Source organism: Camelus dromedarius, chromosome 7 (assembly GCF_036321535.1).
Source record: "Camelus dromedarius isolate mCamDro1 chromosome 7, mCamDro1.pat, whole genome shotgun sequence".
Classification (NCBI taxonomy): Eukaryota; Metazoa; Chordata; class Mammalia; order Artiodactyla; family Camelidae; genus Camelus; species Camelus dromedarius.
The window spans coordinates 45,268,336-45,285,727 of record NC_087442.1 but is presented as its reverse complement, the minus strand read 5'-3'; the positions used below and the strand labels follow the sequence as shown (position 1 = coordinate 45,285,727).

Here is a 17,392-nt window from a genome sequence, read left to right as displayed (position 1 = left end):
TTAAATCTGCGCTCCTGTCAAAATGTGTCATCTGCACACGCGGACACTCATCACAGTTCACCACGCTCTCCGCGGAGACAAGATGGAAAGGATGGCGCAGTCCCCACTTCCGAGGTCTGGGAAGGCCAGATGTTTGGGAGGAGCTGAACAACTGGTGTCCTGGGAGTGTTCGGCAACGCAGGCTCTGAGAGTTCCACGGAGCCTCCGTGCTATGAAAAGAGCTAGTGTCCGTCCACTTCCTCGGGCGTGAATCACAGTCTCTGGTTGGGCCTTTGGGAAAAAATTCATGAAAGACACCATCCATTGGTGCTGGAGAACCTGCCAAATACACATCAGAACAGGGGGGCGGGGGTGTGAAGGGGGGGAGATTTTCCAGAGGCTTTTCTTCGAGGTCTCTTTATCCTTTGTGCCCCACGACCGGTGGGTTCTTTTAATGTAAACTCCTGGAAAGGGCCGGGAGCAGCCTCTTTCACGCCCTTGGAGTATCTTGCTCATCAGTAAATGCTGAATGACAGCGGTAATTTTGGCCTGGAAGACCTGGCGTGGACTGGGTCTGGTGACCCTCTCGCAGGGGCAGCTCGGGGCCAGGACCTGGGAGACAAGGGAGTGGGCGCGGGGTGCGGGCGGCGCAGTCAGGCCAGGGCGCCGTCTGCGGGAGCGAGAGCGAGAGCGGGAGCGGAGAATGGGCTCCACCTGGCCGCCAAGCCGCGGCCGGAGGGGCGGGGCCCGGCTTCCCGGAGGCGGTGGCACCTCCTCTCGCCCGAGCGCGCGCTCCCGGGCGTCCGGCGCACGCGCGAGGCCGGGAGGGAGCGCGCCCCGGCGGCGGCGGCAGCAGGAGGAGGAGGAGGGCGGCTGAGGGGAGGCTGGCCGCGCGCGCGGTCGTGGCGGCGGCGCCGGCGACCGGAGCCGGGCGGAGTGGGGAGCGAAGGAGGGGGCGGAGGGACAGGGGTGCTGAGGAGTGTGAGCCGCATTTCCAGTTCCCAACTACGAGCGGCGAGTTTGTAGATGGGGCTCCTCCGCGGCGCCTGCGGCTGAGGAAGAGCAGCAGCGGCGGGCGAAGGGGAGCGGCGACGGCGGCGGCGTGGAGGCGGCCGAGGTGTGAGCCGGTGAGTTGCCGGGGCCCCCACGGCGCTCGGGTAACGGTTTCTCCGCGCGCCGGGCCAGCCTGGGGGCGCCCTGTTGCTCGTCGCTTCGCGCCAGCCGGGGACCCCGACCCGCCCCCTCAGCACCTGGGCTCGGGCAGGCGGCGCGGGCGGCGGGGGGGTGCTCTGCTCGGCCCGCGCTGGAGGGGCCCCAGCTCCCGGGCTGCCGGCGTGCCGGCGGGCGGGCGGGCCGAGCGCGGCAACGTGTCTGGCCCATGCTGCCGGCCGCCGCGCGGCTCCGCGCCCCGCTCTCCCCACGCGCTCCCCGGCGCGGCCCAGGCGGGGGCAGGGCTGGGACTGGGGGCGCGCGAGGCCCCCTCTGGGCGTGGGGCGCGGGCGCCGACACCTTGTGCGGCGGAGTGGCGTTAAAGCATGAATGGAGAACAGCGCTGGGGGCGGTGGTTGCGGTGACTGACACCTTCGGGGTCAGTCCCCAGAGGGGGAGATTCGCAGGCCCCCAGCTGCCTCCCGAGCTCCGAGTTCTTGGGGGAGGAGGCTTTCTGCTAGTACTGCTGCCACTTCCGAGGCACGAGACTCCAGTTGTTTGGCCGAAGTGGTTGTGGGCCGAGCACACGCTGCTCCGGAGGCGTTCGCGGCTGAGGCAGTGCCTTCCTATTCTGGGTACGTTGGTCAGGAATGAGAAAGGTGCTGGGGCTTTTTGTTTGTTTGGCGGGGTGGGGGGCCAGGAGGGAGTCGATTGAGGGATCTTTGGTCGGTGTGCTGACAGGATGTGGATTGGTTGGTGGGTGTTTTTTGCAGGACTTTTTAACACTTTATTGGGAGTTTAGTCTCAATCTCCCAGTTCCTGGGATTACAGCTTGAGGTTTCATCTATTCAATTTACATCAGCTGGGCCGTGCATTGTGAGAGGGGTTGGGGGCAGGCGAGAAAGGGAATTGAAGGCTGATGGGGTAGCTCAAAATTCTCCGCATTACTTACAAACAGCTGGGTAAGGTCAAGACAGCCACGTTTTACTCCTCTACGCCTTTGGGGGTTATTGGAATGTTACTTTATGCTTCCTGAATTGGTCTTGTAATATGGCTCAGAACATTTGAGGTGCGTTAAAATGCTCTTCAATTGGAGTATGATTTAGCAGCCATTTCTTCCCGTGAAATGTTTCAAATGGTCTTTCGGAAACTTATGTCTGTGGAATATTTTAGGCTAGGTAATACACTGTTACCAATGCGGAGATAGTTGCGGTACATAGGTAAAACAACGGACCTCTCGGTATTGCTTATTCTAGGCATCTACTGGGCAATTATGATAAGGTATCCGGCCTGATTATAGTCAGGTCTTCTGAGGCCTAATTACAGTAAACAAAGAACTTTTGTGGGTTGTGGCATTGTGAGGTCATTTGTATCTGAAATCTATCATATATTTAAATTTATGTTTAAATATACATTTGCATAATGTGTTACTTTTTAAGGTCCATGCTGCTTTTAGTTTCGACTAGGGTTACATAATATACAAGTGGTAACACTTTTAATGCTCTGTTTTTGTCCTATAGAGACCGTACACTAAATAACTTTATGAAAAAACACTTGGGGATGTAAGTATCCTTTTCTAATTGATGCCACTCAGTTCCTTTTCCACTGATATTTGAAAATGATCTTTTAAATTTACATTCTAAATTAAACACTGGAAAAATTAGGGGCTTAAGCAAGTGTGGTAGCTCTACATAAGAATCATTTTTTGTTATTCTCTAGGCCAACTGTTGGATTTTTTTTTAACAAATCATATTTTTCTTAAACATTTGTGGGAGCAGTTTGCATTTTTCCTGAGTCTCATTTCAGACTGAAATTGTTCCAGAGGATTGCACAGCCTGCTTCTCTCCCTCCTTCCCCCTCTGCCCCTCTTTTTAGCTTGGAATAAACAAGAAATCATAATTATGAGACTCTATGTTATCTTATTAAAAGCTATTTTTAAATTGAAATTGAGTATTTACCATCCCTTTATATACTTTATCATTTTATAATGGATGGTTAACAGAAGACAATTGATATTTTAATTAAATGCTTTTCACATTTTTTAATCCAAGCTTTGTTAAAAATGAGAAACATCAGAAAATTATTGCTGAGAGTTGCAAATAATACAGGGTTAGTGCTAGTCAAAGGCTGTCTAAGTATAAAAACACCAGCAAAATAAATATTAGAAGAGGCAAAGAACCCATTTGTACTTCTGACATTATTTGCTTTATTATAAATTACCTAGTTCTAGGTGCTTTTTAAAAGAGTATCCTGCAAATTAGACATTAGGTTTTTAGCACTGATGATAAGTTTCTTTAACAAGGTGGTTCATTTGGTAAGTGACTAAATTTGTGTCAGAACTCCACTTCAGGTAGATGTAGTTAACTTGCAAGGAATGTGCTTATATATTTTTCTGGAGAAATGAACACCTGCCCATTAGACAAAACAAATACTAGGCTGTTTGAGGATATCGTTAAATTATTCCTAAAAAAAAAAAAAAAAAAAACCTAAGAAAAAATGTGGTTTGTTTTACCTGTAGATTCTTTCCTTCTAAAAATAGTGTTCACATTTATGAATATCATAAGAGCAGGAAAGCATACAAGGTCTCTTTACTGATATGGTGCTATTACTGAATTAAAGATTTGATTTTTTTCATTGTAGGAACCAGGTTCTACATAGAGTATTTTTGGTCAGCCTCACAGAAGCTACAATGATTTCCCTACTCTTCCTGGTATTTGTATGTGACCACTGGGGGGAGACTTTACAATTTAGGTTGATTGTATCCCTCCCTCACATAGACTGCTGCTAATCATCCCTGGGCACTTTGCCAAATTTCTGGAAGTGTGTTGAGGGGGATGCACTCAGAATCAAGTCTTGATCAAGGTGTCTAAATGACTGTTTCTTTAACTTACACCACACTCACCAAGTACCTCTCTTTATAGATAGTGTTATTGACAGTCTGCTTTTTGGTCTACTGTCATATGGGCTAACTAAATATCTAACATAGTGAAAGATAAATTCATGAATACATTAGAACTTTCAAAGATGTGACTTTACTGATACTAATCTTAGAAGCAATGCAGGTTTAATTACTTTGTGTACACAGATACTAGTTGTCTGGAAAGAGCTGAAGAGAACACCACTCTTTTGTGAGGTTTACCATATCCAGACCTCTAAACTGATTGGTCTTCTATTTTAAAAAGCTTTCAGAGGAAGAGATATTGAAGCATCCCTTGTATCTAATTTCACCACATAGGGGAAGTCTTCCTTTATCATAGTAATAGAGATAAGATTAAAACTCACAATTTTCTTGACCATTAACCTCTAGCTATTCTCAGGAGGTACAGTAAAGTCAAAAAGAAGTGTAGTTTCCAATTTTCTCTTCTGACAGATTTAACCTTGTTAATGTCCAATTCAGTAACAGTGAACTCAGCAAAACAAAGGATGGTACATTTACTGTAGCTTAGAAAAACCTTAGGTTTTTAAGTTCTTCTTTAACTAAAACCTTTGTGCAGACTTGATCATAGTAGATTCATGAAGTAGTTTCTATCATCTTATCACCCTAGATTATTCTTTAAGATGGCTTTGCAATTTTCTTCCTCTTAAAAAAATTCATACCAAGTGGTAGAGCACGTGCTTAGCATGCACGAGGTCCTGCGTTCATTCCCCAGTGCCTCCATTGAAAAGCCAAATAAATCAATAAACCTAATTACCTACCCCCTGCCAAAAAAAAAAAGTTCATAGTCTACCAAAAGAGAGATTTTATGCTTAGGAAATGTTTATTCCTGGCTGACTTCAACATTTTGTTTAATACTTTGGGAGTCGTTTCTAAAGGCCTGAGTTATCACCGATGCAAAGCAAAATGAGAGTTAAAGACAATGTAGTGAGTTTTGCAAATCCTTTTCACTGCCAACTAGTTCCTATACATGATCTGATTCCTACCTGCTTTAGCAACTTACAACTTTCCTCTTAGATCAATTACTCCTTTCACCCTGCTTTAACATTCCCCTTTGTTCACTATTACCCATCTACACTGCCTTTCTTTTTTCCCTCAGAAATGTCATGGCTTGTTTGTGACTTAGGACTGTTCCCTCTGCCTGGAATTCTCTTCCTAAAACATAATGCAGCTGGCTCCTTTTTGTCATTTTGGGTTTCAGTTCAAATATTACCTTCTCAGATAAGCATACTGTCCAACCATCCTGTCAGAGTGGCACCATCCTTATTTTCCTCTGTCCTATTACCTTAATTTTTTTTCTGCAAACCATTTATCACTATCTGAAATTGTATTTTCTTATTATTTTATTATCTGTATACACTTACTAGAATGGAAGCCCAATTAGAACAGTGATTTTTATCTCTTTTGTATAACAGTGTATTCCAAGAACTTAGACTTGCTCCTGCCACACAGCTGTTATTAAATATAAATATTCCTTTTAAAAAATCTTAGGTTAGGTTCTGTCCCTCCTGAGGCTTTGGTGTTAAAATGTTTCTTTTTGAAATGATATGAATAGATGACACTTGAAGTAAGTAGGCTGTTGGCTGTAAGTAATAGAAATCCTTTCTAACTAGTATGAACAAAAGGTGAGATTGTAAAGATGCAGTGGTTTCTAAGGGAATCCAAGGGTTGAGACTCAGAAACTCTAGCGCCAGCAGGATATACGTCATCTCTTCTCTTTACTCTTCACTGTGCATTTGCTTCATGTCTTCTCATGCTATAGAGGACCACTTCCTAGTTCTCTTAATGGAAAATATGGCCACTAGCAGCTGCTAAGTTTTCTCCACACCGGGCTAGACAACTGGAAACAGATTCCTCTAGCACCTATCTCTCCCCTGTTCAACAAACTATGCCATGTTGTTAGAACTTGATTGTACTTGCTGTAATGACGCAAAATAGGATTGAGCAGTCCGCCAAAGTAGGTATCCTAATGATCGTTCGTTTTCACACCAGAAGGACCACGTCTCTGGAGGAGTTTTAACCTAGGAAAATGCTGTCAATTTAAATGAATGCGTACTTTGAGGCTACATTATAAACTTTGGTATTTTGATTCTGTATGTAGATCTTTTGCCATGAACTAACTCCACCTAAGTGGGTATTAGAATCCTTTAGTGTGGGATAACACTAGTTCTAGGATTCTAATTTATTAGGTCTGGTGTGGGGCCAGAGCATGTTTGTATTTTTTAAGTCCCCAAGAGCCAGTATTTGTAAAATAATAACATCCTATAAAACATTCTTTTTACTAAATCAGTCAGCATAGCTTTTAAGATCCTATACCATTTAGAGAGCTCTAACCCTAGAACTTGGTCTGTCTTACTTTGGTCTCTATTTTAGCCAGATTGGTAACTCTGAAAGCATCTAATTAATTTTCATTGCTTTGCTCACATTCATATTCTCCCCTTCCTTGCCCCCTTGTTTCTTCTCTGCTAATAAATGTTTAAGTTTTCCTCCCCTGAGAAGCTGTCTTTGGCTAGCCTCATCCACAATTTGTCTTTTCAGTACAGGACAAATTATAACACTGACATAACTGGTAAGTACAAGTCATATAAGAGGCTGATTCATGTATTTGCATTCCTGAGTCTTGCACATGTATTCTCCTGTTTTACTGTTTGAACATCCTTATTTTTCCTTTTTTTTTTTTTTTTTTTTTAACCAAGAGCTTGGAGCTTAGACATAATTGGCTTAGTATTGATAATGGCATCAGCAGTGTTACTGAATGCTTACTACCTTTTAGGAGCTTTGCTGAATGTTCTTCACACATTATATCATTTGCTTATCACCAGTTTTTAAAAAATCAAATTAAAACCCTTAGATGATTGGTTTCCTGTGGCTGCTATAACAAATTACCACAAACTTGGTGGCTTAAAACAAAAGAAATTTATTCTTTCACAGTTTTGGAGGATGCATGTCTGAAATCAGTAACATCGGACCAAAATCAGAGTGTCCACAGGGCTGTGCTCCGTCCAAAGGCTCAAGAAGAGATTCTCTTGCTTTCTTCTTCCTCAGTTTCTGGTGGCTGCCAGAATTACTTGGCTTGTGGTTGCATCACTCCAATTTTCAAGGGCAGAATTTCAAATCTCTGTCAGCTCTGTTCTTTTCATCGCCTTCTCTTGTGTGTGTGTGTGAATGTGTGTGTGTGAGAGAGAGAGAGAGAGAGAAAGAAAGAAAGCTCTCTTTGCCTCTCTCACAATAACACAAATGATGGCATTTGAGGCCCCCACCCTAACCCTGTTGATTCAGGATAGTCTCCCCATCACAGGATCCTTAACCTAATCACATCTGTAAAGATCCTTTTTCCAAATAATAAAACATTCACAGATTTTCAGGATTTCTTTTGGGGGACCACTGTGATAATTCAGACAATCCAGAAAAGGAGGGCTGGTAAAAGTCCTTTTGCCCCATCCTCATTCCTCTCATTTTTAATTCAGAGTTTCTTAGCCACAGACAATTTTGCTGGCCTCTCAGCACTCCCTCAGGGACATTTGGCTGTCATGACTGGAAAGGGGTTGCTCTTGGCGCTATCAGATATGATATCACATATCAGGGATGTTGCAAACAATGCACAAGACAGGCCCTCCCTCACAAAGAATTATCCAGCCCAAGTGTAATGGTGCTGAGATTGAGAAGCCTTGTCCTAAAGGTAACTATTGCCAATAGTTTCTTATATATCATTGCTGAAAAAAACCTTATATCAGCACATATAATGAGTAAAAACCCTCTGATACAATTTGATTATGACTCGTGGTAGTTTTTGGTTGATTGAAAATTGATTTAAGTGAAGAGTCATAACAGATGATTCACATATACCTTAAATAATGTATTTTTACTTTCAAAATATAGATGTATATTCATGTACCAACATTTACTTTGAGTATGTATCTTTTGCCTGCAGCTCTGGGTCCACATTCTTACATAAACTTGTACATTATTACCAATTCCTAGCTTTGGAGCAAGAACTTAAAGGTTTCCGAAGGAACCTGAGTGTAGGATCCTTGTAGCGTTTTATGACTTCTCAGTTGTTTATAGTTGTCTTGCTCACACTTAAATATACAACAGTTTGTAGTTTTTGTTTTCTTATTTTGTCACTTGCTTTCTTTGGGTCTTTCCAAAGCATTCAACTTAGTTTTCATATAAAGAACAATCTAACTCCCATGGTCTTATATCAAATACAGTATTGTGTGTGTGTGTATACGTATAAAGAAATGCTATTTTGCACAAAAAAGAAGGGCTGTCTGATACTGCAAATACTACTTCCAGTTGCAGCTCATTGAAATAGCTTCTAATCTAGTGATGTGGTGAGAGCTAGGAGTCACAGTTACTTTCAAATTTTTGGAAGTTTTAGAAAATTTTGTTTTAATACAATAATGACAGAGTTTGTAAATATCTATATGATATTACTATAAATACTTTATTGTTAGTACCAGCTTAAAGTTTGAGTTGCTTTTTAAAATACTAAATACTAAAAGAAGTGTTGGCTTTTCATTAACAAAAGCAAATATTATGTGGAGTTTTGCTCACTAGCAAAATATTTTCACCGTTTCTTATGTAATTAAATGATACAATTTCTTGAAACTGGGTACTTTATTATTTTCTTACTCAGCATGGCAAAAAAAATGAAGAGACATGGGTTGTAATTCCAGTTTTTCCAACTCCCAGCTCTTTTTGTTCAGGACAGAGGTCTGTGTGGTACAAACAATAAGCTTGCTGGCAGAGATTCTGGCATTATTGCTAAATTCAGTATACCTCACTCTGAAACAGAGATTATAACACCTACTTTAATTGGGTAATATAAGTAAAGTATCTAGTACAGAGTTTGGTACAATAGATGTCATTGTCCTTCCCTTCTCTTACTGTCTGGTACAGTGTTCTTTATACAGTGGGTAATATTTGTTGGATGAACATGTTTTCAGTTGTCTTTGCTTGATTCATAAGTTTCATTTTTTCCTTTCCAGTATAAGAGCTATGTCTCATTTAGTAAATATTTTTAAAAAGAACTTTACTTTTAAAGCAGTCCAGTATATTATGTGCTGTTGATTACGTTAATAAGTCTTATTTTTAGGTGACATTTCAGTGTGTTAACAAAGACAAATTAAATATTGGGTGGAAAGATGACTATGTGACCTCAAAGATTCCTCCAACATAATCTAAAATTTTTATAAAATTCACACAATCCTGATTTTTCCTCCTGCTTTTCCCCTAAAAGTCTAAAGTAGTAAATAGTGTTTGATAATGTAGTATTTTGTTTTGAATGACCATATTTGTAATATGTTCATAATGGTCCATTATCACATAAGGAATTCTTTAGTATTTGGAGTGAATGTGGCTGTCCTCAAATGGATTTGCCTTTTTATTTTACCTAGAATATTTTTGTCTATATACATATAATAAAATGTTTTATGGGAAATTTAATGTTACAGAAAGAAAATTATTTGCCTTTTTGTTCATCTACTGAATATCCTATCTGGGACTCTGGTATAAGAAACTTAGATAGCTAAGTTAAAGAAATTTAAATCATTGAAGTTCCTTATTTTAGAAATTAAATGATTGTCACATAGTTTTACATAAGTTGATCCAAAAGTTTTTCATTTTCTTTTTTAAACTAGTAATCTTTTGGAATGGGAGAATAAATGAAAAAAATTTTTAAACCACATTTTTAAGAAGGTTGGAACACACTTTGAAGGCAAATAGGCAAAACCATCACAGTATGCTCTTGCCATCCTTAGCATTAGGTTCTCAAAAACCCCAACGTAGAGACACTTTCCCTGAAGGAACTGAAAATGTTACAGGGAAATAAGGTTAAGGAGTCTGAGACTATGAATGAACCCTTAAAAAAAACCTTATAAACTTTTAATGTCTTCCCAATTAAAACACTAAATATATCAAACAAATTATCAGTGACATTTGGTGCAATTCAATTTGGAAATACCAGATACTATACAATTAGTTTTGATTTACCCACTTCTTTCTTGAAAGAAGTTGCAGGATTTCCAGTCTTGAGGGGAGAGGGCAGGAAATGCTTCATAAATCCTTAGAAGCATTTTTTGGGGTGTCTTAATCAGAGCATTTCTTATTTTCACATAAAGGTTACTAACTTCAACTTCTGTTTCTAACTGTTGTTTTAGAAATAGAATAACTTGGATATTTGAGATAAAAAATAAGCTTTTAGTAACCTTTATTTAACTCACTCAGCTCACTATAGCCAAGTGAGTATTTATAGTTCCTTTCCAGCCATGGTAACTTCATGCCAGTTTGAGTTAGAACTTAACATAGTAGGGCACTGACTTGGCTCTCATTGTCCTTCTGTTCTTATCTCTTTTCTCTGCTTCCCAACAGAGTGACTCTAGATCAAAGGCTGGAAATTTGTTTTTGTCTCTGTTTCTATGTCTTTTAAGAATGCCCTGCAAATATCTTCTACTACTACTCTGCCATCTCTTTATTTCCTTTCTCTTTTATCTTCCAAACCTGCAGTTCCTTCTTTCTCAAAATATCTCCAGAAACAACAACTTAGAATTTGTTACACTCAAATAGAAGTCTTTACCTAAGTAAATCTGTTTATATACGTATGGAATGGAATTTGACATAATAAAAGGGTTTCTTTATATAGTTTATTTGAGGAAAGAAATGGCCTTTGTATCCCTTCAGCCAAGCACTGTCCCGTGAACTTAGGCTATGCTTAATATTTATTATGGAACAAATTAGGACCTCACAAATAGCACATAAGTAGTGCTACAGACTTAATCTGTGCAGGAGACTATGCAAGTTCTGAAATAATTTAAGAAATTCTCATCTGTAGGCAGGGACTTGCTGCTCATTTGATTGAATTAATTTTGAGATGCAACCTAAGATCCCTTTTAGCTCTAAAACTTTGATTCTAAAAAAATCAAGAAGTGGGCCATCAATTGATTGGATATTGAATAACCAAGAAAAAAAAGAATATTGGGTGGAGTGACTTGAGTGACGGCATTTAGGTGGGAATGAGATATGTGGCTGTACATACAGGGAGTAGGAAGATCAGTGCAGTTAGGACAGAGTTTATATTAGAGAATAGAGGAAGTAGACTAAATAGTTGGAAAGCTAGATTTTTAAAAGAGAAATTTGAGCATTCTCAGATGGCAGAAAATCCTGTGTTTTTCTAATGCAGTATTGTCATTAAAATGATATTTTAACATGATCTATGTGATGTCATGCTGAGTGGATTGCAGTGAAGAAGAGAATACTAGGAAAAGATTTGCAGTGATGATTTAAAGGTGAAGCACTGAGAGCTTGAAAGACAGGTGGCAGAGAGGATGGGGAGTAAAAGATGAATTTGGGAAATTGTGATTCACTGTGTCTGATCAAATGGAACATAGAGGTATTTTGAAGTTTTCAAGGGATTCCTAGGCAAAGGATAGTCCCTGGATTTTCAGTGTTTGGGGATCTTTTTCCCAAGATAAGCCCTGATCTTGTTTTAAAGGTTCAGTTAGGTTCTTATTTTTAAATAAGTTATTATATTTCTTAGATTTAAGCACGTTCTCAACTATATTTGACCTTTTTTTTATTGAAGGATAGAAAAGCTCTTTTGAGACCACATCCCTGGGTATCAATTAGTAAGTCAGATTTCATTTAGCCCTGCATGATATACTGTTAACTTTCAAAGGCATTTACAGTAAGATGATGGAGGCGCTGTGTGAGTGGTGGTATGGAGGGGAGGGGCAGAGAAACTAAAAATTAGAAGATTAAATTTTAAAAGTGTTCAAATGCCTGACATATGCTTAAAACTGTTAGATGTTGTGGGAAATATGAAAAGTATGTGATTTGATTTTTATCAGAAAGCATGTATAAAATATGGTCATGGGCCTTCCTCTCCAACATTTTTTTTTTTTAATTCACCAAAAAAACTGTATAGCAAATAACCTCTTGCAACCATGGCCACACTTTCTCTAGAAACTCTAATTATAATGAGACATTTACTGGGTGATCAAGAAAAGTGAGGTGATTTTGTTGCTTGGAACACCAGACTATATTAGCTTGCTGCATCTATTTACATTGTTTAGAATATACCACTGATTCTTTAAGGGGACTGTTTTGCCTCCCATGGGATGGACATTTGGTAATATCTGAAGATTTTTGTCATAGTTAGGATGGGGGTGCTTACTAGCATCTCGTGGGTAGGAACCAAGGATGCTACCAAACAGTGCATTGGACAGCCGCCCTCACCCTCCGTAACAAGGGATTATCTGGTTCAAAATACCAGTAGTGCCAAGATTGAGCAACCCTAGAATATGGAGTAGGCAAATTCTCCTCTCCTGGGCAATTGTAGAGACCAGGGTCAGTTTATTACTTCCTTTTTTTCTAGGTTTGATCAGATACTGCCTTCTGTTAACACACTTTCCTCCCACAGGTTACAGTACACTTGATTGTTACTGCTTTCTTTATTGTATTCTTATCCTAAGGCTATATCTTGGGCACTTTGATTAGACAAATTTCCAAGTACTTCTACCTGTCTTTTCTTAGGGGGGCTTTTTTTCCTGCCAGTTCTGTGTATTTTGTGTCTTCTTTTACTAACCTAATTCTTGAGGGATCACCCTATTTCCCAATTCTGAGGGCCTCTTGATGTGATTTCTTAAGTACTTTCTTTTGTAAGAAGACTTTCTCATGTGCGTCAAGTCCCTGGTCTGGGTTGAGCTAGTTCTTAACTCCAGGTTTTTTCCGATAATGTTTGACTCCATTCTAATTTTTTTACTGACAATATTTGAAGCTGTTCTAATCTTTCTGTTATACAAGTTTATTTAAATGAAATGCTTATTTCTTTTAGAATAATTTCGTCCCTGCTTATAAAGATTGCCCTACAGGTAACAGCTACATACAAAAAGGTATTATAATGGCTTCATAATGATAAGTGAAAAGCATTAAGAGCCAGTTTATTTTTTCCTTAGCCTACATCAATTTGATGTTGATGTAAACATACTGGCCATTTAATAAAATGTAAGTGCAGTATGCCTGTGAATACAGTTGACCTTTGAATAACACTGGGGGGTTGGTGGGGTGGAGGGGCTGGTAATCCGCAGGTCATTTATTGTTGGCCTTCTATCTGTGGTTCCTTGGCATCTGCAGATTCAACCAACCATGGATCGGACTGTATTGTACTAGTACTGTAGTATTTACTATTGAAAAATATGTGTACATAACATACACAGTTCAAACCCCCATTGTTCGAGGGTCAACTATTCTGTGTACAATAAAGGAATAGGAAGGGAAACTAGAAATACAGAGAAATTAATTCTGAGGTAGTCAGGGTGTGATGCATCCAAATTGTGTGTGGGTGTGTGTTCACGTGTGTGTGTTGAAAATTTGTCATCTTTGAGAGGCAGAGTTGTGGAGTAAGTGTAGGTTTTCTTTTAAGTAAATATTTTCTGTCTGCTTCTAGTGTGCATCACTTATATCTTAATCTTTCATTTTCATATGTGTAAATGTCTCATTAATTGGGCTTCCATCAGTCTAAAACTGATCTACCTCATTGGCAAATCATTTGTTAAAAAGGCTTTCATTCGTTTACTAAGTGATATATTGAACTATATCACAGAACCATTCAAATGTATATAGTTAACTGTTTTGAATCTTAACTCCTTCCTTGGACTTCTGTCAGCCATGAGAGCATTGGTGTTGCAGCTGCTGCCTCACAAAAGAGGTTTCAGTCCTCACTGCATGAGCACGCAACCAGCGTCAGTAAGCCTGTTTTAATTCTGGAAATACTTTAGCTGAGAAATATTTAAATACTTGAAGAGACTACTTTCTGAGCCTAGGAATTCCAGGGTAGTCAGATGCACTGCTTCTATCCTTGGTGTGCTGAACAACCTAGTTTATCTGAAGGTAGGGATTTCTTTTGACTGATGAGCAGGACAGCTCTCCCTTCCATTACTTACGTGAAAATTTATTTTTAATTTTTAAAAATATTAATGTTACATGATAAACAGAGTAAAAATAGTACAGAAGGATGAATGTACAATGAACGTTTAAGATTTTCTGTTCCCAGTCTTTCTTCTTAAAGCTATTCATCGATAACAGTTTTTGATTTAGTTATATCGTTTCTCAGCAATTCATCATTGGCATTTTTGACAGTATTATACTTTGTCATGTGGGATTGTCCTGAACAGCACTTAATGTTTAGTGCCCCTGTTCTGTGCCACAGCCACTGGGGTGTCAAACATGCCCTCACACATTTTCAAATGCTCCTGGGCAGGGGTACCCTGGGTGAGAATATTACAAATTTTAAAATTATACCATGTCTTAGAAAACATGGGTCTGTTTCTTCAACTTTGCCCAATAACTGCTGACTGCTATAAAAGAATATTTGAGTGTACACGTGCTTCTCAAGGGAGGCCCAGAAAAAAATCCACTTGGAAAGAACTGTGCTTACCGTTAATGTCTTAGATTACAATTACAGTTATTCAATCTTACCTGCTTTCCTTTATTACAGTATTACTTTCTTGTGTCCTCAATTATCTATCTTTTTTTTTTCCTCTCGAGTGTTTTTCATGATTTTCAATTGTGAACTCGTGCTTGGCTGGGTTTTGTTCAAGGGATTCAGTGCAGTCTGGTTGTGGGGCACATTCCTCCAGGGAAGATTTGCTAAGGCTTTTCTTTGGCACTTTTTTAATTTCTCTGCTTGGAGTTTTCTGAACTTGGTAGGTGTATTGGAACCCTGAATCCATGAGAGTAGGTTGTGGTTACAAATTCTCAGGTGAAATTGCCCCCTAACATGGAGTCCAACCTGGGAAAGGTGAATTTCCTGATTGTCTTCCTTGGCCAATGAGGACTTCTTTTCCAGGCCACTCTTACCAAATGGGGCTTAGTCCTGTAAGATTGTGGCTCTATACGGAGGGGTCTAAGTTGGCAATTCTTCTTGAACAAACCAAGGCATAAAAAACTGCCTCTGAGCTTCTAGGTGCTGAGATCTGCGAACACATCTTGCAGCCATGACTTGAGCACCTGCTTACCAGTTTGTTTTTATCCTCTTCATATTGGCTCATGGGGGTTTTCTTGGGGACTCGTTTTTGTACTTGGAAGGATGTTTTTGATATTTAGGTCAGCATTTCTAGCCATTTTGTAAGTGAGAGAATTATGTTCAGATTATCAAGTCCATCTTTGCTGGACAGGCAAGCCTCCTTGGTCTGCTTTCTAACTTCTGGGAATTTCTGGTTTTTAATCTCTTATCTGTCTCCCACCGCACTTCCAGTATTATTGGTGTTTTATTCTGTCATTTCAGTGGGACTCTGGGAGGAAGGCAGTGTAGGCCCATGTGCTCAGCCTGTCATTGTGTCTAGAAGCTTGTTTCATAGGTTTTAGATCTAAGCCCATTGGGGCTAACCAACCTGATGAAAAGTACATCTCTGTAAATGCCTTTTCATTTAACTGTGATTTTTTTAAATTTTATTTTAAATTTGAACTTAAGGAACATGATCGTTGGCTATAAAAGCAGTGAAAGGGCAGGGGTGGAGGATGAAGTTCAGACCATTAACTGTGCAACTGAGCAAGGCCTCCCTGGGGTGGGGAGTAGTGTGGGGATCTTACCATGAAGTCTAAATGTCTAGGGCAAAATCACATTACAGTGAGAAACCATGTTTTTTTTAATTACGTGCAATAAATATTAATGGAGTCTGGCAATAATAAGAATTAGAGTTCAAAGATAAATAAGATGCCATTTCTGCCCTCAGAGAACCCACTAATTTTATGGTGGAGACAGATGTGTAAATGAAAATAAAATCAGTTCTCATTATTCATTATTTGTAGTGGTTTTGTTCTCTAAATTCTCTGTGAACACTGAATTAGGGAATACTGAGTTGTTGTTTCTAAGATAAAAAGAGGGTTAGGTTCCTTTGAGCCTCTGATCACATTTCATTAGCTGGTCAATACATAGTGTTTTATGTGTGTTTCTGTTTAAAGACATCTTGAGATATATATAGATATATATATATATACACACACATATATACACATACATACATACATACATACACACACACATATATACCCACACATATATATACACACACATATATGCATACATATTGTCAATTCTTTAACGTTGAATGGCCAACAGCACTTTAATTTCATGCCTGAAGGAAGCTCATTGAACATGTGTATTTTCTCCGTAGGGCACATAACCAGCCTTCTTTGTGCTTAGAAACACTAGACAGCACTTAAGCACTATGCTTGGGGACATTTTAGACAGTGAAATCACCATGAAAATGCACAAAGATGTGAAAAATGTGGCATTAAATAAACCATGAAAAGAATCTTGTTTTTTGGTGTGAGAGCTGAGACAAGAAGGCATTGTTGCCTCATCGGACCTAAGCTGGGGACGCACACATCGGGCATGTTTTTTGCTGCTCTGTGTCTGCATATGACAAAAGCACTGGGAGTATTGACTTTTAGGTTAAAGGTAAACTTTAGCAAGTAGGCAAATTCACAAATGCAGAATCCTTGAATAATGAGGATCAGTAGTACTGTATACTATCAACTGTGTACAACTATATCAACTGCACTAAGTGCTGTATGTCCTAGATCTACTAGATGGGTCAGGAAAGGCGTCAGTTGAGACTGTTAAGATGCAGTTACAGCAATATGAGGCAGTGGGTTTGTGGACAGCAAACGGCCCAGTGTGGCTGGAATTTAAAGGACCCCTTTAAGGAGGAGCAAGAGAGACTATTTGAACAGTTAAGGGGGGAGATATGAGGCAATTATGCCATGTTGAGTAATTTAGATTTTATAGGTGATGGGGGAACCAGTGAATGATTTTAACCAGGGAGAAAATGGTCATATTTGTATTTTGGAAAGTTCACTCTGATGGTTGAATTGCGGATAAATGAAGTAAGAAAAATAGAAAGTTTAAGAAGTTAAGGTGAGAGAGAATGAGAGTGTGAACTAAGGCAGGCAGTGGAGATAAAGAAAAAGGGATGTATTTGAAAGATGCAGGGTATCAGATTGAAAGGTCTTGGTGCAGATTAGGTAAAGAGAATAAAGGTGATTGAACAGCTATACCTGGGTGCCATTAATTGAGATAGAGAATATTAGAGGGAGACCAGATTTAGGTAGTAATTTGTTGAGTTTGGGCATATTGAGTTTATTGTGTCCATGAGATATCTTTACTGAGATTAGGTAAGAAAATGAGTCCGAAGCTCAGAAGAGAGAGCTTTAGAGACATTAGCATGTATTTACTAATTCGTTGATGAATATCTGAATGTCTTCCGTGTGTCAAAGCACTGTCCTGTGCTAGAGGAGACAGAGCAATGAGTGAATTTCTAGGGAGGG

The 17,392-nt window shown here is 39.8% G+C and overlaps 1 protein-coding gene across 2 annotated transcripts in view; it reads left to right on the top strand.

The window, feature by feature from the left end:
- The first annotated feature begins 852 nt into the window (after positions 1–852).
- PALS2 (protein associated with LIN7 2, MAGUK p55 family member) overlaps positions 853–17,392 on the top strand; it is a 120,503-nt gene continuing 103,963 nt past the window's right edge. The window contains exon 1 of one of the 2 annotated variants that reach the window (XM_031455056.2): positions 853–1,106. The gene's annotated coding sequence lies outside the window, so the exon portion shown is untranslated. Of the gene's footprint in view, positions 1,107–1,636; positions 1,764–17,392 lie in introns of those variants that run through there. The other variant, XM_031455058.2, reaches the window with a different exon arrangement.